At 63.1% G+C, this 13402-nt stretch overlaps 1 non-coding gene across 1 annotated transcript in view; it reads right to left on the bottom strand.

Annotated features, from left to right (window-relative positions):
- LOC140076361 (18S ribosomal RNA) overlaps positions 1 to 162 on the bottom strand; it is a 1884-nt gene extending 1722 nt beyond the window's left edge. The window contains exon 1 of the ribosomal RNA XR_011849582.1: positions 1 to 162. This exon is cut by the window's left edge and continues 1722 nt beyond it. This is a non-coding gene — a ribosomal RNA (18S ribosomal RNA).
- Positions 163 to 13402: the final 13240 nt, after the last annotated feature.

Raw genomic sequence — 13402 nt, 5'->3', positions numbered from 1 at the left:
CACAGTTATCCGAGTAGCACATCATCAATGCGGAACGATCAAAGGAACCATAACTGATTTAATGAGCCATTCGCAGTTTCACCGTAAAGAATAGTCAGTACTTAGACATGCATGGCTTAATCTTTAAAACAAGCATATACTACTGGCAGGATCAACCAGGTAGCCGAGCTCTGAGGGGTAGACTCTTGGAGTCAGGCTCCGTGAGCTAATGGGAACGCTCGTTGCTGCTGCTGCTACCGCAGCGCTTCTCCGCCGCCGGAGAAGACCTCGCAGACAACATTGGATGGAGCTTAGGGCAGGGGGGCAAGAAAGATGCTCTCGGTCCCTTCCAAGGACCCGAAAAAGCCTTCCCTTCCCCTCCCTCTCGCAGTCGCTGGCTTTCCCCACTCAGTTCAGCCAAGAAGTGGCGCTCGACTCTCACCTCCATCAGCACCTCCGAAGCTCGGACAGCTCCTGTAGGCTGCGCATAGAAGGAAAGCATTGGACGCTCAACTTCAGCACCTCGAGTGTCGGACAGCTCCACCACCACCTCTCCACACTGTTAAGCGAGAGAGACGATAGGAGCCGTCGCGACGTACCCATGCAGCGCCGCCCGCCAACGCACAGAGGAGCGGAGGGGATCGGGCGCCAGGTCCGGGGGAAGGCTGGGAGGGAAGCTACGGCGCTGCTACCCAGCTTTCAACCCTGCGGGACCGGTGCTCCGCTCCTATCGCTCCGGCGAACAGGGTCCGCTACGCTTTCAACACCAGCGCCCGGCAGAGGGCTTGGAGAAGGCTCGCGCGGATCCTCGGTTCGGATCGCCTGGCTTCGCGGGAGCGGCCTTCGGCTAGGGCCGACGACGGCCGGACCGAGCAGATTTGGACCGGGGTGCGGGGCGAGTACCTGCCTCTCTCACGAAGGGAGTGTCACCGGTAAGAAGCCTCTTCCCACGTCTGCTTGCCGACTTACGCTCGCCCCGACGAGAGGCCCAACCGAAAGAGTGGAAAGGGGCAGAGATTTCCAGGGTCGCCCCACCAGGGATGCAATACCCCAGTGCAGACAGTCGGCCCTGCCCCGAACCTACTCGGTGGTTTGAAGGTTAACCTCTTGGGGAAAAGCAGCGATTCGCCTCGCGGTGCGTGCCTCCGCGGATCTAAACCCCCTCGATCGATGTGGGGCCAGAGGACCCCTTTTCCCCGTACGAAACTGTCAGCTCACCATGGGCTCGACGTCCGTGGGTCGGGGAGTTGAGCGCTTACGCGCGGCGGGACCTTATAACCTGCAGCGGCTGAGGAGCGAAGATTTCCAGGGTGGGCCCCCGGGGATGCCATACCCCGAGCAGCCTGTCGGCCCCGCTCCTAGCACGCTGGCAAGCAATGGAGTCTTCCCCGCGGCAGCCACCGCCCTCGCCCTAGCCTCGCCGTCGGTCGATGAAGAACGTCGTTCGCCCTCCTCTGGCTCGGGATTTGGAAACGGCCTGGCCTTCGCCTACTCCGTCGGGCAACTGCCTTCCGCCAGCCCCTTCCCTCGAATCCCCTTCTTCCATTTTAGACCCGATCAGGGGATTGGTCAGCCCAGCCCTGGGGTAAGAAGAGGGGTTGGGGTCGGTTCGGCTTCGGGTGCCCCGCTCGGCCAAAGTTTCCCCTCGCTTTGGAAGCACGCGAGGTCGCGGAGGGTGTCGGGGTTATTTTTTCGGCTCCCTGGCTTCGCGGGAGCGGCCTTCGGCTAGGGCCGAGGCCGTCCGGCCCGCGCAGATTTGGACCGGGGTCCGGGGCGAGTACCTGCCTCTCTCACGAAGGGAGTGTCACCGGTAAGAAGCCTCTTCCCACGTCTGCTTGCCGACTTACGCTCGCCCCGACGAGAGGCCCAACCGAAAGAGTGGAAAGGGGCAGAGATTTCCAGGGTCGCCCCACCAGGGATGCAATACCCCAGTGCAGACTGTCGGCCCTGCCCCGAACCTACTCGGTGGTTTGAAGGTTAACCTCTTGGGGAAAAGCAGCGATTCGCCTCGCGGTGCGTGCCTCCGCGGATCTAAACCCCCTCGATCGATGTGGGGCCAGAGGACCCCTTTTCCCCGTACGAAACGGCCGGCTCACCATGGGCTCGACATCCGTGGGTCGGAGAGTTGAGCGCTTACGCGCGGCGGGACCTTATAACCTGCAGCGGCTGAGGAGCGAAGATTTCCAGGGTGGGCCCCCGGGGATGCCATACCCCGAGCAGCCAGTCGGCCCCGCTCCTAGCGCGCTGACGAGCAATGGAGTCTTCCCCGCGGCAGCCACCGCCCTCGCCTCGCCGTCGGTCGATGAAGAGCCGAGTTCGCCCTCCTCTGCTCGGGACTCGGAAACGGCCTGGCCTTCGCCTACTCCGTCGGGCAACTGCCTTCCGCCAGCCCCTTCCCTCGAATCCCCTTCTTCCATTTTAGACCCGATCAGGGGATTGGTCAGCCCAGCCCTGGGGTAGGAAGAGGGGTTGGGGTCGGTTCGGCTTCCGGTGCCCCCGCTCGGCCAAAGGTCCCCTCGCTTTGGAAGCAGAGGGTGCCGGGGTTATTTTCGGCTTGACGCCTAGTCCGGTCCCTGCCGGTTCCCGTGGAGGCCCGCGGTCAAAACCAGCTCCCCGGCTGTCGGAGCCGGAGCCCCGCAGCCCGAGCGGACGCACCGAGTCCCTCATGTAAGGGATAGCCGCCCCTACGGAACGGCCCGGACTGGGACCAGGCACCCCCAGGCGCCGAAGGGGTGGGTCGGCCGTGTTGCCGAAGCTTAGCCGGCGCTGATGACCGCAGCCCCTAACGATGCCCACAGGCGGGGGAGCCAAGGAGAGCACTAGGAAGACGTGGCGGGGTCGGACGGCTCAATTTCCAGGGTGGGACCCCGGGGGTTCAGTACCCCGGGCATCCGGTCGGTTTCGCCGGCGCGACCCCAAGCCTTCCACGGCCCCCTTCGTGGGTGCAGGGATACCGTGCAGGGTGCAGGCTTAGACGCCAATTCCCCAGAAGTTTTAGGGATAGGGTTTGTCCGGGCGCCACCGCAGCGACAACCTCGCAAGAAGCTCTCTTCCACAAAAGCACGGGCAACGTTCGTGTGCGAGTGTTGGTCTCCCATGGTCTACCGACTCCCCCGGGCGGCCCAAGCGTTACGCCCACGGCCGGGCCCTCGAGCAGGCGCACCCCTGGTGCCTCTCGTAAGGGAAGGCTACGGTCCTCAACCCCTCGTATGGCGGGGAGGGCGCATTTGAAACGCTAAAGGACGAGCCCTGTTCGGGACCTGGCGGGGATCCGCGGATTGGCGAGAGGGATGGGTCTGCCGTTGGTCAGAGGGGACGCACCCCTGGGACGCAGTTTGGCATTAGCGACCGATGGCCCATCTACGACCATGTACTCCGGGAGCGCCAAGGAGGACGCGGGTGGGCTTTGGGGGCAGACTCAATTTCCAGGGTCTGGGCGCCGGGGGTGCAATACCCTTAAGCGCTCATGTCGGTTTCGTCTGCCGCCCGCCTCTGGCCCGGCTCCTAGTGACGGGTGCTGTGAACGTGCGATCGTGCTTGCGGTTGAAGAGTTCAAAGGCTACCGCTGGGGATAACACGCCCGGGGAATTTAGAAACCCCCCCCTCCGCTACAATCTCTGCTTCTGCCGGACTCGGAGGGGAGCCGCCCCGGGGGCGACCGCTCCCTCTCCTCTTCCGCGGCGTGCCGCGCGCTTCGCCGTCAGCAGCGGAGCGAACCTTTTTCTCGGTCCGCAGCTCTTCAGGCGTAGGCGGGCAGCGCTAACAGGGTACACTGGGGACCACTCGACCGCAACCGCTCCTCCGACCGACGAGCATACCTACCGCGGATACGCCACGGTGGGTCTAAGCCTCGTCGCCGCCGCGAGGAGCAGGCGGGAGCCGTCCCTTTTCGTGCTGCGGAAATAAACCGTGGACACAGAGGTGTGTCTGCGCTCTCCGACCGGGCGGGGGGCGATTGGACTTGCCCGAGGGACACTAGGCGAGGCGCTGCCGCGGGAGCCGGAGCTCCGCGCTGGACGCTGCCGCCGCCGCCGCCGCCCCCCACCCACGGTACGGTGGAGTACGCCCGTTCCATACGCTTCGTAGCAAACCTCAGCCGAAGCAGAGAGTCCTACCGCTGTGGCAGGAGCGGGGCCGTGCGAGGACCACACTGGCACCGCGCTACACAACCTTAGGCAGAGGACCACAGCCGCTCACGGGGAGCGGGGGATTGATGCGCGACCAAGACTGAGGCTAAGGAACGCTTTACCATAAACCGGCCGGGGCCAATACCCCTGACCGAGCAAAGTGCCCTGCCCCGCCGGATCGCGCTGTGTCAGATCGATCAAAAGAGCGGAGAGCCGAGACTCTACCGCTGGGAGTTTGTGGAGAACGGCCTGGCTTGCGTCCCGTCCTCCCGCCCTCGACCTCACATGGCTAGCCTCACCCGCCGGGAGCCACCCCATTGGGGACCGTAGGGCGGAGAAGGGGTCTCCGCGTCCGGAATTTACTTGTGGAGAACGGCCTGGCTTACGTCCCGTCCTCCCGCCCTCGACCTCACATGGCTAGCCTCACCCGCCGGGCGCCACCCCATTGGGGACCGTAGGGCGGAGAAGGGGTCTCCGCGTCCGGAATTTACTTGTGGAGAACGGCCTGGCTTACGTCCCGTCCTCCCGCCCTCGACCTCACACGGCTAGCCTCACCCGCCGGGCGCCACCCCATTGGGGACCGTAGGGCGGAGAAGGGGTCTCCGCGTCCGGAATTTACTTGTGGAGAACGGCCTGGCTTACGTCCCGTCCTCCCGCCCTCGACCTCACATGGCTAGCCTCACCCGCCGGGCGCCACCCCATTGGGGACCGTAGGGCGGAGAAGGGGTCTCCGCGTACGGAATTTCTTGTGGAGAACGGCCTGGCTTACGTCCCGTCCTCCCATGGCTAGCCTCACCCGCCGGGCGCCACCCCATTGGGGACCGTAGGGCGGAGAAGGGGTCTCCGCGTCCGGAATTTCTTGTGGAGAACGGCCTGGCTTACGTCCCGTCCTCCCGCCCTCGACCTCACATGGCTAGCCTACCCCGCCGGGCGCCGCTCCATTGGGGATACGGTACGGCAAAGCGCGACGCCGCACGATGCCAACACTTTGTGCAAAAACCTGGCAGAGTCGACCAAAACCTCGCTTCTTTGACCGGTATTTTTGATGCTTTTCTCTGCCGCCGAAGGTGCACTGAGGGTCGGATCGCCCAAAATTTTTACCGGTCGTTTTGGTCTGCGGTTCTTCCGAGAGGTGCCCGCCTGACAGTTCTTTTTCAGCAGCCTCCGAAAGGCCATCCAGCGGGCAAGCCAGGGGTTGGCAGCCGCCGGCGGTGAGCCTTCCCCGGCCGGGGCAGACGGCTCCGACCGCAAAATTTTTTCGACTTTCGCCGAGGCCAAAACCCCATGCACTTTTAAAGCCTGCCCGCAGCGCCGTCTCCTGTCAGACGTCCCTTGCCGCCTGCGGTGGTCCTCGCCCGGCAGAGAGAAGCCGGAGTCGCCCCCTCTCCGGTTCTTTTTCACCATTCCGGAGCTCTGAAATCTGCCGGACACCGAGTGACCGAGGACGCTTCCAGGAGGGCGGCAGCGAGAGGCAGAGTGCCACCGGTCGGGTCGCCGGTTCTCCCACACTTTGAAAATTTTTCGCTTGTTCTGGTGGGATGGAGAGAGAGCGTGGCTTATGCGCCCTCTGCCCCGCGGTCCGCCCTGGCTGGCCTTACGCCGGTGGTTCGCCAGGCCACCGGCACCTTGTACGGCGGGGACGGCGTGGCTTATGCGCCCGTCAACCCACCTACTCGCCCCGGCTAGCCTTTTACCCGGAGGGCGCCACGCTCCGGGTACCAGTGAGCGGCACGAACCCAGTCATACCATGCCGCTCACCTCGCGCCCTCTCCGGCCTCCGCCGCGGAGACCTCCCGCTAGGACCTGCGGGGGGCGATTTCTGCCAAAATCTACAAAGTCCCCGATGGTTAAGGACGTAGACTGTTGAGCGGGACCTACACACTCTTGTAGCCGATGGGGCTCGCCATTTCCCGCAGAAAATGGACCACCTCCCGCAGAGGAACATGAAATGCCCCTTCCCGCGGGACCCGAAGGACCGCTCTGTCCGAGCAGGCCTCCAGGACCACGGCACGCAAAAGCGACTCAGTCCCGCTGGCATTACGGATCTGACTTTGTGCAAAAACCAGGCAGAGTCGACCAAAACCTCCCTTCTTTGACCGGTGTTTTTGTTGCTTTTCTCTGCCGCCGAAGGTGCACTGAGGGTCGGATCGCCCAAAATTTTTACCGGTCGTTTTGGTCTGCGGTTCTTCCGAGAGGTGCCCGCCTGACAGTTCTTTTTCAGCAGCCTCCGAAAGGGCATCCAGCGGGCAAGCCAGGGGTTGGCAGCCGCCGGCGGTGAGCCTTCCCCGGCCGGGGCAGACAGCTCCGACCGCAAAATTTTTTCGACTTTCGCCGAGGCCAAAACCCCATGCACTTTTAAAGCCTGCCCGCAGCGCCGTCTCCTGGCAGACGTCCCTTGCCGCCTGCGGTGGTCCTCGCCCGGCAGAGAGAAGCCGGATTCGCCCTCTCACCGGTTCTTTTTCACCATTCCGGAGCTCTGAAATCTGCCGGACACCGAGTGACCGAGGACGCTTCCAGGAGGGCGGCAGCGAGAGGCAGAGTGCCACCGGTCGGGAAGCCGGTTCTCCCACACTTTGAAATTTTTTCGCTTGTTCTGGTGGGATGGAGAGAGAGCGTGGCTTATGCGCCCTCTGCCCCGCGGTACGCCCTTGGCTAGCCTTACGCCGGTGGTTCGCCAGGCCACCGGCACCTTGTACAGCGGGGACGGCGTGGCTTATGCGCCCTCTGCCCCGCGGTACGCCCTTGGCTAGCCTTACGCCGGTGGTTCGCCAGGCCACCGGCACCTTGTACGGCGGGGACGGCGTTGCTTATGCGCCCGTCAATCCACCTACTCGCCCCGGCTAGCCTTTTACCCGGAGGGCGCCACGCTCCGGGTAGCAGTGAGCGGCACGAGCCCAGTCATACCATGCCGCTCACCTCGCACCTTTTCCGGCCTCCGCCGCGGAGACCTCCCGCTCTGTTCTGCGGAGAGCGATTTTGGGCAAAATCTACAAAGTCCCCGATGGTTAAGGACGTAGACTGTTGAGCGGGACCTACACACTCTTGTAGCCGAAGGGGCTCGCCATTTCCCGCAGAAAATGGATCACCTCCCGCAGAGGAACATGAAATGCCCCTTCCCGCGGGACCCGAAGGACCACTCTGTCCGAGCAGGCTTCCAGGACCACGGCACGCAAGAGCGACTCAGTCCCGCTGGCATTACGGATCTGACTTAGTGCAAAAACCTGGCAGAGTCGACCAAAACTCCCCTTCTCTGACCGGTATTTTTGTTGCTTTTCTCTGCCGCCGAAGGTGCACTACGGGTCGGATCGCCCAAAATTTTTACCGGTCGTTTTGGTCTGCGGTTCTTCCGAGAGGTGCCCGCCTGACAGTTCTTTTTCAGCAGCCTCCGAAAGGCCATCCAGCGGGCAAGCCAGGGGTTGGCAGCCGCCGGAGGTGAGCCTTCCCCGGCCGGGGCAGACAGCTCCGACCGCATAATTTTTTCGACTTTCTCCGAGGCCAAAACCCCATGCACTTTTAAAGCCTGCCCGCAGCGCCGTCTCCTGTCAGACGTCCCCGCCGCCTGCGGTGGTCCTCGCCCGGCAGAGAGAAGCCGGAGTCGCCCTCTCTCCGGTTCTTTTTCACCATTCCGGAGCTCTTAAATCTGCCGTACTCCGAGTGACCGAGGACGCTTCCAGGACGGCGGCAGCGAGAGGCAGAGTGCAACCGGTCGGGAAGCCGGTTCTCCCACACTTTGAAAATTTTTCGCTTGTGCTGGTGGGATGGAGAGAGAGCGTGGCTTATGCGCCCTCTGCCCCGCGGTACGCCCTTGGCTAGCCTTACGCCGGTGGTTCGCCAGGCCACCGGCACCTTGTACGGCGGGGACGGCGTTGCTTATGCGCCCGTCATCCCACCTACTCGCCCCGGCTAGCCTTTTACCCGGAGGGCGCCACGCTCCGGGTAGCAGTGAGCGGCACGAGCCCAGTCATACCATGCCGCTCACCTCGCACCTTTTCCGGCCTCCGCCGCGGAGACCTCCCGCTAGGACATGCGGGGGGCGATCTTGACCAAAATCTACAAAGTCCCCGATGGTTAAGGACGTAGACTGTTGAGCGGGACCTACACACTCTTGTAGCCGAAGGGGCTCGCCATTTCCCGCAGAAAATGGATCACCTCCCGCAGAGGAACATGAAATGCCCCTTCCCGCGGGACCCGAAAGGACCGCCCTGTCCGAGCAGGCCTCCAGGACCACGGCACGCAAAAGCGACTCAGTCCCGCTGGCATTACGGATCTGACTTAGTGCAAAAACCTGGCAGAGTCGACCAAAACTCCCCTTCTCTGACCGGTATTTTTGTTGCTTTTCTCTGCCGCCGAAGGTGCACTACGGGTCGGATCGCCCAAAATTTTTACCGGTCGTTTTGGTCTGCGGTTCTTCCGAGAGGTGCCCGCCTGACAGTTCTTTTTCAGAAGCCTCCAAAAGGCCATCCAGCGGGCAAGCCAGGGGTTGGCAGCCGCCGGCGGTGAGCCTTCCCCGGCCGGGGCAGACAGCTCCGACCGCATAATTTTTTCGACTTTTGCCGAGGCCAAAACCCCATGCACTTTTAAAGCCTGCCCGCAGCGCCGTCTCCTGTCAGACGTCCCCGCCGCCTGCGGTGGTCCTCGCCCGGCAGAGAGAAGCCGGAGTCGCCCTCTCTCCGGTTCTTTTTCACCATTCCGGAGCTCTTAAATCTGCCGTACTCCGAGTGACCGAGGACGCTTCCAGGAGGGCGGCAGCGAGAGGCAGAGTGCCACCGGTCGGGAAGCCGGTTCTCCCACACTTTGAAAATATTTCGCTTGTGCTGGTGGGATGGAGAGAGAGCGTGGCTTATGCGCCCTCTGCCCCGCGGTACGCCCTGGCTAGCCTTACGCCGGTGGTTCGCCAGGCCACCGGCACCTTGTACGGCGGGGACGGCGTTGCTTATGCGCCCGTCATCCCACCTACTCGCCCCGGCTAGCCTTTTACCCGGAGGGCGCCACGCTCCGGGTAGCAGTGAGCGGCACGAGCCCAGTCATACCATGCCGCTCACCTCGCACCTTTTCCGGCCTCCGCCGCGGAGACCTCACGCTCTGTTCTGCGGAGAGCGATTTTGGGCAAAATCTACAAAGTCCCCGATGGTTAAGGACGTAGACTGTTGAGCGGGACCTACACACTCTTGTAGCCGAAGGGGCTCGCCATTTCCCGCAGAAAATGGATCACCTCCCGCAGAGGAACATGAAATGCCCCTTCCCGCGGGACCCGAAGGACCGCTCTGTCCGAGCAGGCCTCCAGGACCACGGCACGCAAAAGCGACTCAGTCCCGCTGGCATTACGGATCTGACTTAGTGCAAAAACCTGGCAGAGTCGACCAAAACTCCCCTTCTCTGACCGGTATTTTTGTTGCTTTTCTCTGCCGCCGAAGGTGCACTACGGGTCGGATCGCCCAAAATTTTTACCGGTCGTTTTGGTCTGCGGTTCTTCCGAGAGGTGCCCGCCTGACAGTTCTTTTTCAGCAGCCTCCGAAAGGGCATCCAGCGGGCAAGCCAGGGGTTGGCAGCCGCCGGCGGTGAGCCTTCCCCGGCCGGGGCAGAAAGCTCCGACCGCATAATTTTTTCGACTTTCGCCGAGGCCAAAAGCCCAGGCACTTAGAAAGCCTGCCCGCAGCGCCGCCTCCTGTCAGAGGTCCCCGCCGCCTGCGGTGGTCCTCGCCCGGCAGAGAGAAGCCGGAGTCGCCCTCTCTCCGGTTCTTTTTCACCATTCCGGAGCTCTTAAATCTGCCGTACTCCGAGTGACCGAGGACGCTTCCAGGAGGGCGGCAGAGAGAGGCAGAGTGCCACCGGTCGGGAAGCCGGTTCTCCCACACTTTGAAAATTTTTCGCTTGTGCTGGTGGGATGGAGAGAGAGCGTGGCTTATGCGCCCTCTGCCCCGCGGTACGCCCTGGCTAGCCTTACGCCGGTGGTTCGCCAGGCCACCGGCACCTTGTACGGCGGGGACGGCGTTGCTTATGCGCCCGTCAACCCACCTACTCGCCCCGGCTAGCTTTTTACCCGGAGGGCGCCACGCTCCGGGTAGCAGTGAGCGGCACGAGCCCAGTCATACCATGCCGCTCACCTCGCACCTTTTCCGGCCTCCGCCGCGGAGACCTCACGCTCTGTTCTGCGGAGAGCGATTTTGGGCAAAATCTACAAAGTCCCCGATGGTTAAGGACGTAGACTGTTGAGCGGGACCTACACACTCTTGTAGCCGAAGGGGCTCGCCATTTCCCGCAGAAAATGGATCACCTCCCGCAGAGGAACATGAAATGCCCCTTCCCGCGGGACCCGAAGGACCGCTCTGTCCGAGCAGGCCTCCAGGACCACGGCACGCAAAAGCGACTCAGTCCCGCTGGCATTACGGATCTGACTTAGTGCAAAAACCTGGCAGAGTCGACCAAAACTCCCCTTCTCTGACCGGTATTTTTGCTGCTTTTCTCTGCCGCCGAAGGTGCACTACGTGTCGGATCGCCCAAAATTTTTACCGGTCGTTTTGGTCTGCGGTTCTTCCGAGAGGTGCCCGCCTGACAGTTCTTTTTCAGCAGCCTCCGAAAGGGCATCCAGCGGGCAAGCCAGGGGTTGGCAGCCGCCGGCGGTGAGCCTTCCCCGGCCGGGGCAGACAGCTCCGACCGCATAATTTTTTCGAACTTCTCCGAGGTCAAAATCCCAGGCACTCCGACGGAAGGTCCGCCGCGCGTCTCCCGTCTGACGTCCCCGCCGCTCGCGGTGGTCCTCGCCCGGCACGGAGCTGCCGGATTCGCCCTCTTACCGGTTCTTTTTCACCTTTCCGGAGCTCTGATATCTGCCGCACACACAGTGACCGAGGACGCTTCCAGGAGGGCGGCAGCGAGAGGGAGAGTGCCACCGGGCGGGTCCTCGGTTCTCCCACACTTAGAAAATTTTTGCGCTTGTGCTGGTGCGAGGACGTAGGTCTTTCGACCGGGGCAAGCCTGGAGGGCGGTAGCCGGGATTGGCGCCCTATTCCCGGCTAGCTCTCGGAGGCTTCACCCGGTTGGAGGTTGGAGCTCCGACTTCCATGGGCATGTTCCTCACCGGGACCTACGACCAAGTGTGGCCGAGGGACAGTGACACATTCCCGGGTAGCCTGAGTGGCTGCTCCCGCTGAGCTACTTCCATGGGCACTATTCCTCCCCGGGACTTGCCGCCAAGTCTTGGACGGGGGACAGTGACACATTCCCGGGTAGCCTGAGTGGCTGCTCCCGCTGAGCTACTTCCATGGGCACTATTCCTCCCCGGGACTTGCCGCCAAGTCTTGGCCGGGGGACAGTGACACATTCCCGGGTAGCCTGAGTGGCTGCTCCCGCTGAGCTCTTACTTCCATGGGCATGTTCCTCACCGGGACCAACTACCAAGTGTGGCCGGGTTTCGAGCTCCAAACTCGGCTTGCACTTGGTCGCTTGGGGGGTCCCCTCCGCTCAGGGAAGGGCGCCCTCCAGCGGGCAGACGAGGGTACTTCTAGTCTGCCCGAGCTCCATGGGGCCCCTCTCGCCCCTAGGCTCCCCGCCCAGGGTTCCAGGGTCCCGGATAAAGCCACCCTGCCGAGTTCGGTATAGGGTACCGGGCCTGGCTGGAATCACGCCGGGATCGGTGAGACCTCCTCGGCCGCGGCTCAGCCTCCAAACTCCCTTTCGCGGTTCTCTTCCCTTCAACTTCCATGGGCATGTTCCACACCGGGACCTCCGACCAAGTGTGGCCGGGGAACAGTCACCCATGCCCGGGTAGCCTCAGCGGCTGCTCCCGCTGAGGTCAACTTGGAGGTTGGAGCTCCGACTTCCATGGGCACTATTCCTCCCCGGGACCTGCCGCCAAGTCTGGCCGGGGGACAGTGACACATTCCCGGGTAGCCCTGAGCGGCTGCTCCCGCTGAACTCTTACTTCCATGGGCATGTTCCTCATCAGGAACCAACGACCAAGTGTGGCCCAGGGACAGTGACACATTCCCGGGTAGCCTGAGTGGCTGCTCCCGCTGAGCTACTTCCATGAGCACTATTCCTCCCCGGGACCTGCCGCCAAGTCTGGCCGGGGGACAGTGACACATTCCCGGGTAGCCTGAGCGGCTGCTCCCGCTGAGCTACTTCCATGGGCACTATTCCTCCCCGGGACTTGCCGCCAAGTCTTGGCCGGGGGACAGTGACACATTGCCGGGTAGCCTGAGTGGCTGCTCCCGCTGAGCTCTTACTTCCATGGGCATGTTCCTCACCGGGACATACTACCAAGTGTGGCCGGGTTTCGAGCTCCAAACTCGGCTTGCACTTGGTCGCTTGGGGGTCCCCTCCGCTCCGGGAAGGGCGCCCTCCAGCGGGCAGACGAGGGTACTTCTAGTCTGCCCGAGCTCCATGGGGCCCCTCTCGCCCCTAGGCTCCCCGCCCAGGGTTCCAGGGTCCCGGATAAAGCCACCCTGCCGAGTTCGGTATAGGGTACCGGGCCTGGCTGGAATCACGCCGGGATCGGTGAGACCTCCTCGGCCGCGGCTCAGCCTCCAAACTCCCTTTCGCGGTTCTCTTCCCTTCAACTTCCATGGGCATGTTCCACACCGGGACCTCCGACCAAGTGTGGCCGGGGAACAGTCGCCCATGCCCGGGTAGCCTCAGCAAGTGCTCCCGCTGAGGTCAACTTGGAGGTTGGAGCTCCGACTTCCATGGGCACTATTCCTCCCCGGGACCTGCCGCCAAGTCTGGCCGGGGGACAGTGACACATTCCCGGGTAGCCTGAGCGGCTTCTCCCGCTGAACTCTTACTTCCATGGGCATGTTCCTCATCAGGAACCAACGACCAAGTGTGGCCCAGGGACAGTGACACATTCCCGGGTATCTTCAGCAGCTGCTCCCGCTGAGCTACTTCCATGAGCACTATTCCTCCCCGGGACCTGCCGCCAAGTCTGGCCGGGGGACAGTGACACATTCCCGGGTAGCCTGAGCGGCTGCTCCCGCTGAGCTACTTCCATGGGCACTATTCCTCCCCGGGACTTGCCGCCAAGTCTTGGCCGGGGGACAGTGACACATTGCCGGGTAGCCTGAGTGGCTGCTCCCGCTGAGCTCTTACTTCCATGGGCATGTTCCTCACCGGGACATACTACCAAGTGTGGCCGGGTTTCGAGCTCCAAACTCGGCTTGCACTTGGTCGCTTGGGGGTCCCCTCCGCTCCGGGAAGGGCGCCCTCCAGCGGGCAGACGAGGGTACTTCTAGTCTGCCCGAGCTCCATGGGGCCCCTCTCGCCCCTAGGCTCCCCGCCCAGGGTTCCAGGGTCCCGGA

Source organism: Engystomops pustulosus, chromosome 8 (genome assembly GCF_040894005.1).
Source record: "Engystomops pustulosus chromosome 8, aEngPut4.maternal, whole genome shotgun sequence".
NCBI classification, from domain to species: Eukaryota; Metazoa; Chordata; class Amphibia; order Anura; family Leptodactylidae; genus Engystomops; species Engystomops pustulosus.
The sequence above is the reverse complement of the archived record's forward strand: the minus strand, read 5'-3'. Positions and strand labels throughout refer to the sequence as shown.